The 12617-nt window shown below is 45.9% G+C and overlaps 1 protein-coding gene across 1 annotated transcript in view; it reads right to left on the bottom strand.

The window, feature by feature from the left end:
• xdh (xanthine dehydrogenase) overlaps positions 1-11350 on the bottom strand; it is a 140414-nt gene extending 129064 nt beyond the window's left edge. The window contains exon 1 of the mRNA XM_078212225.1: positions 11255-11350. The gene's annotated coding sequence lies outside the window, so the exon portion shown is untranslated. The remainder of the gene's footprint in view (positions 1-11254) is intronic.
• Positions 11351-12617: the final 1267 nt, after the last annotated feature.

Below are 12617 nucleotides of genomic sequence, written 5' to 3'. Positions count from 1 at the left end.
AGCTTCCATGATGTGGAACCTGCATGGGCAGAGCTGAGAAAAACAAAGTGGCAAAAAAGGTTAGTGGGTGTTGTATATAGACCCCCAAACTGCAGTGTTGATGTTGGGGATGGCGTTAAACAGGAAATTAGAGATTCTTGTGATAAAAGAACATCTGGAATTAAGGGTAACTTTAATCTGTATTTAGACGGGGCTAATCAAATCAGTCACAGTACAATAGAGGGAGGAATTCCTGGAGTGTGTACAATATGGTTTTCTGAACCGATACATTGAGGAATCAACGAGAGAACAGGCCATCCTAGACTGGATATTGTGCAATGAGAAAGGAATAATTGGCAATCTAGTTGTGCGAGGTCACTTAGAACATAGAACATAGAACATAGAACATTACAGCGCAGAACAGGCCCTTCGGCCCACGATGTTGCACCGACCAGTTAAAAAAAAAAACTGTGACCCTCCAACCTAAACCAATTTCTTTTCGTCCATGAACCTATCTACGGATCTCTTAAACGCCCCCAAACTAGGCGCATTTACTACTGATGCTGGCAGGGCATTCCAATCCCTCACCACCCTCTGGGTAAAGAACCTACCCCTGACATCGGTTCTATAACTACCCCCCCTCAATTTAAAGCCATGCCCCCTCGTGCTGGATTTCTCCATCAGAGGAAAAAGGCTATCACTATCCACCCTATCTAAACCTCTAATCATCTTATATGTTTCAATAAGATCCCCTCTTAGCCGCCGCCTTTCCAGCGAAAACAATCCCAAATCCCTCAGCCTCTCCTCATAGGATCTCCCCTCCATACCAGGCAACATCCTGGTAAACCTCCTCTGCACCCTCTCCAAAGCCTCCACATCCTTCCTGTAATGTGGGGACCAGAACTGCACACAGTACTCCAAGTGCGGCCGCACCAGAGTTGTGTACAGTTGCAACATAACGCTACGACTCCTAAATTCAATCCCCCTACCAATAAACGCCAAGACACCATATGCCTTCTTAACAACCTTATCTACTTGATTCCCAACTTTCAGGGATCTATGCACACATACACCTAGATCCCTCTGCTCCTCCACACTATTCAAAGTCCTCCCGTTAGCCCTATACTCAACACATCTGTTATTCCTACCAAAGTGAATTACCTCACACTTCTCCGCATTAAACTCCATCCGCCACCTCTCGGCCCAACTTTGCAACCTGTCTAAGTCTTCCTGCAAACTACGACACCCTTCCTCACTGTCTACCACACCACCGACTTTGGTGTCATCAGCAAATTTGCTAATCCACCCAACTATACCCTCATCCAGATCATTAATAAATATTACAAACAGCAGTGGCCCCAAAACAGATCCCTGAGGTACACCACTTGTAACCGCACTCCATGATGAATATTTACTATCAACCACCACCCTCTGTTTCCTATCCGCTAGCCAATTCCTGATCCAATTTCCTAGATCACCCCCAATCCCATACATCTGCATTTTCTGCAGAAGCCTACCATGGTGAACCTTATCAAACGCCTTACTAAAATCCATATATACCACGTCCACTGCCTTGCCCCCATCCACCTCCTTGGTCACTTTCTCAAAAAACTCAATAAGGTTAGTAAGGCACGACCTACCTGCCACAAAACCATGCTGACTATCACCTATCAATTCATTACTCTCCAAATAACTATAAATCCTATCCCTTATAATTTTTTCCAACATCTTGCCGACAACAGAAGTGAGACTCACCGGTCTATAATTCCCGGGGAAGTCTCTGTTCCCCTTCTTAAACAATGGGACAACATTCGCTAACCTCCAATCTTCTGGTACTATACCAGAGGCCAACGACGACCTGAAGATCAGAGCCAGAGGCTCTGCAAGCACTTCTCTTGCCTCCCAGAGAATCCTTGGATAAATCCCATCCGGACCAGGGGATTTATCTATTTTCAGACCCTCCAGAATATCCTGCACATCCTCCTTATCAACTGTAATACTGTCTATTCTACTCCCTTGCAACCCAGTGTCCTCCTCAGCTATATTCATGTCCCCTTGCGTGAACACCGAAGAGAAATATTGGTTCAATGCTTCACCAATCTCCTCCGGTTCCACACATAACTTCCCTCTGCCATCTATAACTGGCCCTAAACTTGCCCTAACCAACCTTCTGTTCTTGACATACCTATAGAACGCCTTAGGATTCTCTTTAACCCTATCCGCCAAAGTCTTCTCATGTCCCCTTTTAGCCCTTCTAAGCTCGCTCTTCAACTCCCTCTTAGCCAATCTAAAGCTTTCTAGTGCACTACCCGAGTGCTCACGTCTCATCCGAACATAAGCCTCCTTTTTCTTTTTAACCAACAAAGAAACTTTTTTGGTGCACCACGGTTCCCTAGCCCTACCAATTCCTCCTTGCCTGACAGGGACATACCTATCACAGACTCGCAGTAGCTGCTCCTTGAAAAAACTCCACATGTCGGACGTTCCCAGTCCCTGTAATCTCCTAGTCCAACCTATGTTTCCTAATTCTCTCCTAATAGCCTCATAATTACCCTTCCCCCAGCTAAAACCACTGGCCCGAGGTTCATGCCTATCCCTTTCCATCACTAAGGTGAACGTAACCGAATTGTGGTCACTATCACCAAAATGCACACCAACTTCCAAGTCTAGCACCTGGTCTGGCTCATTTCCCAGCACCAGATCCAATATAGCCTCACCTCTAGTTGGCCTGTCTACATACTGAGTCAAAAAACCTTCCTGCACGCTTTGAACAAAAACTGACCCCTCTAACGAGCTAGAGCTATAACAATTCCAGTCAATATTAGTCAAGTTAAAATCCCCCATAACAATTGCCCTATTACTTTCACTCCTAAGCAGGATTGACTCCGCAATCCTTTCCTCAACCTCTCTAGAACTTTTAGGAGGTCTATAAAAGACTCCCAACAACTTGGGGATGAGCGATCATAATATGATAGAATTCTTCAAGATGGAGAGTGACGCCATTGATTCTGAGACTGGGGTCCTGAATCTTAATAAAGGAAACTACGAGGGTATGAACCAAGAGTTGGCTATGATGGATTGGGAAAGGGATGATGGTGGATAGGCAATGGCAAACATTCAAAGGGCGCATGGGTAAACTGCAACAATTGTTCATTCCTGTCTGATGCAATAATAACACGGCCAAACCAGAGCTTAGAAGGAAAATTAGAGATAATGTTAGATTCAATTTGGCCAGAAACAACAATAGATCTGAGGATTGGTTCACATTGACTTTTTTCTGCGTTCTCCAGTGTCTTGCATCTGTCCTCCCTGCATGTCCACCTTGCTTTTCCCCACCAAATGTGCTCAATTCTCAGTCAACCAAGTCCAACTCTGTGAAACTCCCTCTCTGCAGTCTTCTATTTCTCTAAGTTATAAGTTTAAATTTATTTATTAGTGTCACAAGTAGGCTTACGTTAACACTGTAATGAAGTTATGTGAAAATCCACAAACCCCGGCACCTGTTCAGGTGCTCTGAGGGAGAATTTAGCCAATGCACCTAACCAGCACGTCTTTCACACTGTGGGAGGAAACCGGAGCACCCGGAGGAAACCCACGCAGACACGGGGAGAACGTGCAAACTCCGCACAGACAGTGACCCAAGCCACGAATTGAATCCAGGTGTCTGGCGCTGTGAGGCAGCAGTGCTAATTACTGTGCCACCGTGCCATTCCCACATCTACATCCAGGACTCCACAGACCCACAGAAAAGGTGCCGCACAGAAAGAGGCCATTCAGCCCATCCTGTCCCTGCCAACCCGAGGGCACCCAGGTGACCTTCTAATCCCACCCTTCCTGCACCCGACACATAGTCCCATAGTTAATGGCACTTAAGTTGCAGATCCAGGTGCTTTTTTTTTCCAAACCCACCTTTCTGGCCTTGCCCCTGTCACCATTCCTAAAGATAACATGTGTTATAAATCTATGTAAATAGCAGCCCCTCTGCACCCCTCCCCCCTCCCCCACTCCCCCCCCTCCCCCCCGGCCTGGTCCCCTGATAGTTCAGTATTTTGTTGTTTTTATATTCCTCTGTATATCTCCTCGGGTCAGCGTGTATATTAATGGAGCTGCTTAAGTTGTGAGTGACAGTTTCAGACAGACATATTGTAATGAATAATTTCACTTGATTTAAATTTTGGGATAAATTGAACATTTCCCTCAAGCCTTCTCACAGTGAACACTGCCTGATCGATTGTGTTATTATAGAAAGAAGAGTAAGCCATTCAGTTCCTTGATAACCTGTCCTAACATTCATTTAGATCAGCACAGATATCTACCTCAAGCCCAGTGACCTGCCTTTGCTCCCTAACCTTTGATCCACTATTGAACTCAGCTTTGAAAACAGAATTTATCCACTCTGACATCCTTCCGAATGAACAAAGGCCAGATTTCCAATTCTCTCTGGAAGAAATAGGTTTTTTTTCTGATTTCATGTGAAGGGGACGACTTTTATGCTTAATATCATGGACATTTTTACGCGTTGAGATCAAATTTATTTTGCCCGGCAATGAATGATGGAAATATTGTCAGCGGCTCACAGCAATGCGATGACCCATGGAGAGGTTCCTTGCATCCTCTAATCACTACAGACAGTTTTAATCACTTTAGACTCCAGGCAGGGAAACATAGACAATAGCTCAACTGATTAGATTGTGCAAGGAGTTCAAATCACAAAGGGAACTCTCCAGAAAGAGATCGGCCCAGGAGAAATAGGATCACTTCACCATTAGCCACAGATCAACCCCACCTATCTATAATGGCTTTTCAACACTTCGCTATTGTGTCACCACTTTGTGTTAATTGCTGATTGTTTTAGTCGATACTGATCGCGTAACGTTTAGTAAATGACAATAACCCACGTGGTTCCCATTCATGCTACCAGCAACCGCTTTGAAAGAGCCCATTACCATACGTTTGGCGTGAAGTTCAAAACCCTATAAATTGTAGAGCACACAATGGCCAGGGGAAGCAGTTGGCGAGCAGCTGTCTTCCCCCAGGCCTGTGGTTTGTTATTTTGAACAGGGAATAAAGCTTGTGTTGCCTTTTGTACTGTACTCATGTCTGCTTGTCTTTTATGCTGGTAGGAAGCAAAAACTTCCCCTGACACATGCATGGAAACATAGAAACTAGAAACAGGAGGAGGCTATTCAGCCCTTTGAGCCTGTTCCACCATTCATTTTGATCATGGCTGATCATCGAATTCAATATCCTGATCCCCCCCTTATCATAGAATCATAGAATCCCTACAGTGCAGAAGGAGACCATTCGGCCTATCGAGCTTGCACAGAGAACAATCCCATCCAGGCCCTATCTCCGTAACCCCACGTATTTACTCTGTTAATCACCCTGACACTACGGGACAATTGAGCATGGCCAACCCACCTAACCCACACATCTTTGGAGTGTGGGAGGAAACCGGAGCACCCGGAGGAAACCCACGCAGACACGGAACGAACATGCAGACTCCGCACAGACAGCCACCCGAGGCTGGAATTGAATCGGGTCCCTAGTGCTGTGAGGTAGCAGTGCTAACCGCTGTGCCACCGTGCCGCTCCGAATCAGACAATGTTTTGGCCTCAACCACTTTCTGGGGTAGTGACGTCCACCATGCATAGAATCCCTACAGGGCAGAAGTAGGCCATTCAGCCCATCGAGTCTGCACTGACAACAATCCCAGCAGGGCCCTATTCCCGTAACTCCATGCATTTACCCTGCTAATCCCCCGTCACACTAAGGGGCAGGTTAGTGTGGTTGATCCACCTAACCTGCACATCTTTGGACTGTGGGAGGAAATCGGAGCACCCGGAGGAAACCCATGCAGACACGGGGAGAATGTGCAGATTCCGCACAGACAGTGACCCAAGCTGGGAATCGAACCCAGGTCCCTGGTGCCGTGAGGCAGCAGTGCTAACCACTGTGCCACCATGCCGCCCACTGTGGCACCCTGCCACCCGCGCTCTGGGTGAAGAAATTTCTTTTCACCTCAGTTCAAAAAAGATTTACCCTTTCTCCTCAAACTCTGACACCTAGGGCGGAATTCTCCCACCCTGCTCACCCCGGGAATCATAGCGGGTGGGACACGGAACATGCAAAGGTCCGTTGACCATGGGTGGGATTTTCCAGCCTTGGAGCGAGCGGGGACAAAGCATACCACCCTTCGTTCTGGACTCCCCCACCATCGGGAACATTCTTTCTGAATCTATCCTGTCCAACCCTGTTAGAATTTAATAAATTAAATTCCTAAGTATTTTTTACTTTAAGTTTACGATCCTGAATATAATTCTGAAATCTCCTGTTTGGCAACCTCATAATCACAGTTTTCTTTTCAAGAATGTAAACCTGGCTTCTTTAACCTTTCCACATGATTCATCCTGGGGTTATAGATTACCTTACCTCCTCGTAGTGGGGTGGGGGAGGAGCATTAGTAACCACGCTATGATTGGAGGATCGACATTTCATACAGATCTATTAAGATTGGAATCCGCACAGAGTTGCGTACGCAACCTCTTGATTTCTGAGAAATATCCTTTGTCACGTGAGCAGGTTACTCAATATCATACTCTGGGTTTGTGCAGAGATGTACACAATTCAGAGAATACATGCAGACGAATGGATTTTGCCCCAAAGTCCAGTGACATCTCAGTCACAAAGAACAAAGAAAAAAGAACAGTACAGCACAGGAAACAGGCCCTTTGGCCCTTCAAGCCTGTGCCGCTCATTGGTCCAACTAGACCATTCGTTTGTATCCCTCCATTCCCAGACTGCTCATGTGACTATCCAGGTAAGTCTTAAACGATGCCAGCATGTCTGCCTCCACCACCCTACTTGGCAGTGCATTCCAGGTCCCCACCACCCTCTGTGTAAAAAACATCCCTCTGATATCTGAGTTATACCTCACCCCTCTCACCTTGAGCCCGTGACCCCTCGTGGTCGTCACCTCCGATCTGGGAAAAAGCTTCCCACTGTTCACCCTATCTATACCCTTCATAATTTTATACACCTCTATTAGGTCGCCCCTCATTCTCTGTCTTTCCAGGGAGAACAAGCCCAGTTTACCCAATCTCTCCTCATAGCTAAGACCCTCCATACCAGGCAACATCCTGGTAAACCTTCTCTGCACTCTCTCTAAAGCCTCCACGTCCTTCTGGTAGTGCGGCGACCAGAACTGGACGCAGTACTCCAAATGTGGCCTAACCAGCGTTCTATACAGCTGCAACATCAGACTCCAGCTTTTACACTCTATGCCCCGTCCTATAAAGGCAAGCATACCATATGCCTTTTTCACCACCTTCTCCACCTGTGCTGCCACCTTCAAGGATTTGTGGACTTGCACACCTAGGTCCCTCTGTGTTTCTATACTCTTGATGGCTCTGCCATTTATTGTATAACTTCCCCCTACATTAGTTCTTCCAAAATGCATCACTTCGCATTTATCTGGATTAAATTCCATCTGCAAGTTCTCCGCCCAATTTTCCAGCCTATCTATATCCTGCTGTATTGTCTGACAATGTTCATCGCTATCTGCAAGTCCAACCAACTTTGTGTCATCCACAAACTTGCTGATTACACCAGTTACACCTTCTTCCAAATCATTTATATATATCACAAATAGCAGAGGTCTCAGTACAGAGCCCTGCGGAACACCACTGGTCACAGACCTCCAGCCGGAAAAAGACCCTTCGACTGCTACCCTCTGTCTCCTGTGGCCAACGTCCAACAGGTTTATTTGGTAGCAAATACCATAAGCTTTCGGAGCGCTGCTCCTTCGTCAGATGCAGACAATGTGGGTGGAGGGGTCTGTATCTTTAAGACCTGGCTGGCTGTAGGGATTCGCATTCTAATCAGTATTCTGTAACTTGATTTTGTGTCTCTGTGCACTGTTTGAGAGCACATTTCCACTCCATCTGACGAAGGAGCAGTGCTCCGAAAGCTTATGGTATTTGCTACCAAATAAACCTGTTGGACTTTAACCTGGTGTTGTTAAAACTCTTATTGTGTTCATCCCAGTCCAACGCCGGCATCTCCACATCCTGTGGCCAAGCCAGTTTTCTACCCATCTAGCCACCTCTCCTTGTATCCCATGAGCCTTATCCTTCTTAACCAACCTGCCATGAGGGACTTTGTCAAATGCCTTCCTGAAATCCATAGAGACGACATCCACGGCCCTTCCTTCGTCAACCGTTTTTGTCACTTCCTCAAAAAACTCCACCAAATTTGTAAGGCACGACCTCCCTCTTACAAACCATGCTGTCTGTCACTAATGAGATTGTTCCATTCTGAAATGATTCAAGCAATACTGAACTGTCGCGTTGAGTTTCATTCACAGTCATGGCCAGTTAATCAATAAAAAACTGATGCTATGGAAACACATGGCCCCATGATAAGATCATTCTAAGGCAACCAGCAGAGAAGCAAAGCTTGCTCCAACCTTTCCCAAGCTAATCTGATCATCTTTTTTATGGGAGCTGCATTCAAAGGAAAACATCAGCGATCTCTTTAATATTGGACAATAACAATTTCGAGATTATTTTGTACAGTCTCATGCTGCACCTTGTCAAAGGTTGGTTATTGCTGTGTTCTAAGTTTATTTATTAGTGCCACAAGTAGTCTTACATTAACACTGTAATGAAGTTACTGTGAAAATCCCCTAGTCGCCACACTCCGGCGCCTGTTTGGGTCCACTGAGGGAGAATTTAGCATGGCCAATGCACCCAACCAGCATGTCTGTCGGACTGTGGGAGGAAACCATTATGGGTCCATTCGGGTGTCTCAGTGATGAGATCTTGAGATCTGTCTGCGTAAACATGAATTGTTTATCATTAATTAATTATTTATTGATCCCAGTTATTGTCATGTATGGCACTGTTTCTTCATACAAGGCTTCTTCCAGAGTGTTCTCTCTGTGCCTAATTCCATGTGACTCGATACATCATACCACGGGCAGTTCCATTTTCCAGTCCCTTGTTACCTCTTACTCTGCCTAATACCATTACTTTACAATCGTATATAGGCACATAATACAACAGTTATCGTTAAGTGTACACTGTGGAGTGAGAAAAATTTTCTGAGAATTCAACTTGGTTTTAGCTTATTAATTTGCTCTTAAATCAGAAATGGGGGCGAAAATGAGAACAGTTTAATTTTGAAAGGTCTGGATTGGCCGTAACAATTTCCTTATTTTATCTTCTAATCAAGCTCCCTCTGAACTTTAATTGTTTCAATTTCTCAAGTTCACATTATTCTTAAAACTGCTGATAATGGCCGCTGCTACATAGAGTGTTCATAGAATCCCTACGGTGCAGAAGGAGATCATTCAACCCATAAAGTTTGCACCAACTCTCTGACAGAGTATTTTACCCCGGCCCTCTTCCCTGCCCTAGGACACAACCTCTTGGCCTCTCAGGAATATCCTTTACCTCGTACACCAGTTATTCTAATGTGTGACCGCTTTGCGGAATCCCTTTGCTCAATTCGCAAGCATAACCCTAACCATCCTGTCACTTTCCATTTTAACTCAGCACCTTGCTTTCATGCCCACATGTCCATCCTTGGCCTGCTGCAATGCTTTTTCAAGTTTAAGTGTTAGTGTCTGTACAAGTATTCTTACATTAACACTGCAATGAAATTACTGTGAAAATCCTCTGGTCGCCACACTCCGGCACCTGTTCGGGTACACTGAGGGAGAATTTAGCATGGCCAATGCACCTAACCAGCACATCTTCCGAACGATGGGAGGAAACCGGAGCACCCGGAGGAAACCCACGCAGACACGGGGAGAACGTGCAGACTCCACACAGACAGTGACCCGAGGCCGGAATCGAACCCGGGTCCCTGGAGCTGTGAGGCAGCAGTGCTAACCACTGTGCTACCGTGCCGCCTGCACACTCCATAAACTTTTGCCTCTTTTGCACCTTTGCACTATTCCTATCCCCGTCTGTATTTGGATACTGAAGTCCCCCATTATACTTCTTGTAACTCTCTGTAATCTCTTTTCAAATTTGTTTCTCTGCATCCTTCCCACTAATTGCTGGTCTACATTCTACACCAATCAATGTTATTGCACCTTTTTCATTCCTTACCTCTAGCCAAAGAGATTCCATATTTGACCCCTCTGGAACATCCTCTCTCTCCAGTACTGGGGTGGCACGTTGGCACAGTGGTTAGCATTGCTGTCTCACAACACCAGGGACCCGGGTTCGATTCCCGGCTCGGGTCACTGTCTGTGAGGAGTCTGCACGTTCTCCCCATGTCTGCGTGGGTTTCCTCCGGGTGCTCCGGTTTCCTCCCACAGTCCGAAAGATGTGCTGGTTAGATGGATTGGCCGTGCCAAATCCTCCCTCAGTGTACCCGAACAGAACCGGAGTGTGGCAACGAAGGGATTTTCACAGTAACTTCATTGCAGTGTTAATGTAAATTTTACTTTTGACAATAATAAACTTAAAGCTTAAACTTAAACTGGAGCATTACCCTACTCGTGACACTAATAAATAAACTTTAAACTTTATATTATTTTTGTGCCTATATCTTGATATTCTTTGATACTTTCTTTTCATGCCACAGTGGTTAGCACTGCTGCCTCACAGCGCCAGGGATCCGGGTTCAATTCCGGCCTCGGGTCACTGTCTGTATGGAGTCTGCACATTCCCCCCGTGTCTGCATGGGTTTCCTCCAGGCATAACTATAGGGTTCGTGGTGGGAGATACAGGAAGGATATCAGAGGTAGGTTCTTTACGCAGGGAATGGTTGGGGTGTGGAATGGACTGCCTGCAGTGATAGTGGAGTCAGACACTTTAGGAACATTTAAGCGGTTATTGGATAGGCACATGGAGCACACCAGGATGATAGGGAGTGGGATAGCTTGATCTTGGTTTCAGATAAAGCTCGGCACAACATCGTGGGCCGAAGGGCCTGTTCTGTGCTGTACTGTTCTATGTTCTATGTTCTATGTTCTCCGGTTTCCCCCCACAGTCCAAAGATGTGCGGGTTGGCTGAATTGGCCATGTTAAATTGCCCTTTAGTGTCAGGGCCACTAACAGGGCAAATGTGTGGGATTACAGGGATAGGGCCTGGGTGGGATTGTTGTCAGGCTCATGTGGGCCGAATGGCCTCTTTCTGCACTGTTGGGATTCTATGATTCATATATCCTCTTTGCCTTCCTAATTTTCTTTGTTAGCCTTCTTTGCAAAGCTTTTCAGATACCCTGCTGTCATTCCTGATCATTTAATTTGATCCTTACCTCCGTCTTTATTCTTGACCAATTTGCTTTTACTTCTCCTGAATGCACTGCACCGTCCCGTTATATAACACCCGCGGCTTTTCCAGCTCTTTGTCATTTTTCCTGGATGTCCCTCTGCAGATGTAACCACCTTTTTGTAATTATTAACTTGAACTTTACTTTGGGTCCAGTGGTGAATTTCCCATGCAGTCTCAGACCTCATATAGAAACTTTGCACATCAATTCCGTTTCATGCAGTCACACGAAGCAGTCTTCACTGCCTTCCAGCAAAGCTAAAAATCTCACAAGTAGATACCATAGAATTCCAACAGTGCAGAAGGAGGCCATTTGGCCTATTGTGTCTGCATCAACTTTCTGACAGCGAATGCTACACAGGCCCATCCACCCTCTAACCTATCCCCGTAACTCCATGCATTTACCATGGCTAATCCCCCTAACCTACACATCTTTGGGCACGAAGGGGCAATTTAACATGGCTAATCTCTCTAATTTACACATCTTTTGACACTAAGGAGCAATTTAACATGGCCAATTCTCCCCAACCTAGACATCTTTTGACATTAAGGGGCAATTTAGCATGGCCAATCCACCTAACCTGCTCATCTTTGGACACTGGCAGCACGGTGGCATAGTGGACCACACTGCTGCTCTCACAGCGCAATAGACACGGATTCAATTCCCGTCTTGGGTCACTGTCTGTGCGGAGTTTGCACATTCTCCCCATGTCTGCGTGGGTTTCCTCCGGGTGCTCCGGTTTCAGTGTTCCCAAACAGGCGCTGGAGTGTGGCGACTGGGGTATTTTCACAGTAACTTCATTGCAGTGTTAATGTAAGCCTAGTTGTGACACTAATAAATAAACTTAAAACTTAAACTGACAGATAACTTAACAAATCCACCTAACCTGCACATCTTTGGGCACTAAGGGACAATTGAACTTGGCCAATCCACTTAATTTTTGGACTGTGGGAGGAAACTGGAGCACCCGGAATAAACCCACACAGACACAGGGAGAATGAGCAAACTCCATACAGACAGCCACTCAAGGCCGGAATCGAACCTGGGTCCCTGGTGCTGTTAGGTAGCAGTGCGAACCACTGTGCTACCATGGTACCCATAGGTGGCACTGCAATGAAGTTATGATGTGGAGTTGCCAGCATTGGACTGGGGCAGGCACAGTAAGTAGTCTCACAACACCAGGTTAAAGTCCAACAGGTTTATGTGGTAGCACGAGCTTTCGGAGCGTCACTCCTTCATCAGGTGAGTGCAGGATTTGTTTCACAAACAGGGCATATGTAGACACAAACAAGATAATGGTTGGAATGCGAGTCTTTACAGGTAATCAAGTCTTTAAAGGTACAGACAA

Source organism: Mustelus asterias, chromosome 5 (assembly GCF_964213995.1).
Source record: "Mustelus asterias chromosome 5, sMusAst1.hap1.1, whole genome shotgun sequence".
Taxonomy (NCBI): Eukaryota; Metazoa; Chordata; class Chondrichthyes; order Carcharhiniformes; family Triakidae; genus Mustelus; species Mustelus asterias.
Note: the sequence above shows the minus strand (reverse complement) of the source record. Positions and strands in the feature narration are given on the sequence as shown.